This window comes from Ammospiza caudacuta, chromosome 9 (genome assembly GCF_027887145.1).
Source record: "Ammospiza caudacuta isolate bAmmCau1 chromosome 9, bAmmCau1.pri, whole genome shotgun sequence".
Lineage (NCBI taxonomy): Eukaryota > Metazoa > Chordata > Aves > Passeriformes > Passerellidae > Ammospiza > Ammospiza caudacuta.
In genome coordinates, this window is record NC_080601.1 from 37,943,619 (window position 1) to 37,946,118 (window position 2,500).

The window sequence follows — 2,500 nt, forward strand, 5'->3', positions numbered from 1 at the left end:
TTTTTCAGGTAGCACTTTTAAAATTAGCATTAAACAAGCAAACGCTGCACCGCTCGATATGTATTAAAACAAGTATTGTACCCAGTTATTAATTTGCACTATTCACTTTTAAATGCAGCAAATACCTCATTAATTTAATTTTAGGTGCCCACCAGTTTATATTGCATTTTACAGTCTAGAAGGCAATTTACTATTAACTGGCAATTACATACAGAATGATTGTTAATTCTGCTCCTAAGTGCTAGCTGCTTGAAAATTGTTATCTCTCTCTAATTTTTGACCTTCTTACAACAGGGGTGAGGTACACTGGGAATACAAAGGACTAGTAGAGAAGAGCCGGACATGTCATTTGTGACTCATTCTTTTAATTCACCGTGCTAATCAACTGAACTGCCACAATCTCCCAAGGTAATTGTATCTTTATAATAGTTGAAAGCAGCGGGCAAAAAGGCATGGATAGATGGGGAAAGGCCTTGCCTTTGCCTGCTGGGAGCTGGCGTGCTCCTGCTTCTGCGCCGGGCTAATGGGGGCTTTGGAGAAAAATCTGGAACTTTCGCATCTCCCTGCCCTGATGGTTTAATGTCTCAACTTGTGCGCTCACAAAGGCTTTGTGCACCACACTACGCTCTTGTTTCATTATTCCGCAGCCTTGTTGCCCTATGGTCCACCTCCTGCTGGGAAGGTTAAATGTTAGAGTGCCAAGCCAGGCTGCAAGCATGGTGGGACACTGATGGGAAACAGATGCCCTGGGGACCCGGCCCCTCCCGCCGCCAGGCTACAGCATTTTCATTTTCTGAAATGCAGCAAGGCTTGGCTTCCCTCTCAATGGCAGCTGTAATTTCCAAAGACTATCTCAGCCACCCTATCACTCTGGGATAAAGCAAAGCAGAAGTTTCTCGGTCAGGCAGTCTCTGGTTTTCTCTCTCTATTTCCTTATTGCTGGGATATTGGCTTTTGTTTCCCTCCAAAGGTGTTCTAAATAGCTATTCCTGTTAAAGTGTTGTTAGTTACATAACTTTATTACAATTTCGTTCCAGTGGGAGAAACTCCTGACATTCTCATGATCCTTTTAAACATCTTTACTTGGCAATAAAGACAAAAGACAACCCCAGGAAGGAAAAAATGAATGGTTTGTTCTTCCAGTCCCATAAACATATTAGAAAGAGTTCCACTTCCACACTAGAAAGAACCTCAAAACAGTAAAATTAGCCACATTTGCAAATCTGCTCCCCAGAAATCAGTCAAAAACATGACTCTAAAGCAAGTTAGAATTCCAGGCTCTGCCCCGAGAGCCAGACCGTCATCTGGTTCAAATCTGCAGCGCTTCCCTGCGCGCCGTGGAACTGCACCAGCTCCCAACAGCTCAAATATCTGGAACTTGGGCTGAGCCTTCTAATTCATTCATTTTTTATTTTGTTGGACACTTCTTTCAGCTTGTCATACTCAGCTGTAGCTTTTCATAAACTCTACACATATATATATATATGTGTGTGTGTGTGTGTGTGTGTGCGTGTGTATCTGTGTGTCTGTATGTATATATATGTGTGTGTATATATATATATATATATATATATGTGTGTGTGTGTGTGTGTGTATGTATGTATAAAATATTGTTCATAAGAGCATTTCTAAGCCCACAACAGTGACAGCCCCACCTGTGCTCACCACCTTAGCAGCAAAACAACTCTGTCCTCTGGGATAAATCTGCCTCAAAAGCATCACAGCCACCACCATCCCATTTGGAAGCTCTGGTGAAACTCAATCCTAAAGATCAATAAATGCAAATATTCTCTCCTTCACCAGCCAGAAGTGAGGAACCCAGGTTTGGATGCCAGTGTTTTTGCTCAGGTTTTGATTTCTTTGGGAATAGAGAGAATAGAGGAATCTCAGGTGCTACCATCACTTAAAAGTTCATTTCAACAATAGACATCAGGCAGACACAAAAGCATATCCAGGATGCATTAACAGTTGCAAAAGTCCTCCCTTAAAACTACCCAGGAACACACTTTTCCCATTAGATCTAAATTAATAGATAGAAACAGTTGCAGTCTAGTGGGAAAATATTCATCAAAATGCACATCATCTGCACATCATCTGCAATCTGCATTATCTACCCAATAAGCAGCGAGGGCTCTCCCCGAATCCCTGCAGTCTGTCGAGTAAACAGTTAAGGCTCTTTGTTTTCAAAAGAGAGATTGATTCATCAGATCAAATTTATTACCTAGAAATCTCATCCAAAAGTACAGTAAATTAAATCGCTATTTCTCCCTTTTCCCTCCCTACACCTCAGTAAAATTCATTGGAAAATGCCAGAAACACTCTAATACGCATTTCAGATAAAAAGCCAGCAATACTTCATCCCAAAATAAGAATTTTCATATTAAAACCACTGCAAAACCACAAAGTTCCGACTTTTTCTTGTGCCGTTTTAAATTAAAATCAAATGTATTTAAAAGAATTGGCATAAATAAATCATTCCCAGGCTTACGAGTTTATATCC

General features: G+C 40.6%; 1 protein-coding gene across 12 annotated transcripts in view; it reads right to left on the bottom strand.

Annotated features, from left to right (window-relative positions):
• Positions 1 to 2,500, bottom strand: part of EBF3 (EBF transcription factor 3) — a 123,412-nt gene that overhangs the window by 29,757 nt on the left and 91,155 nt on the right. The gene's annotated exons all lie outside the window — the stretch shown is intronic.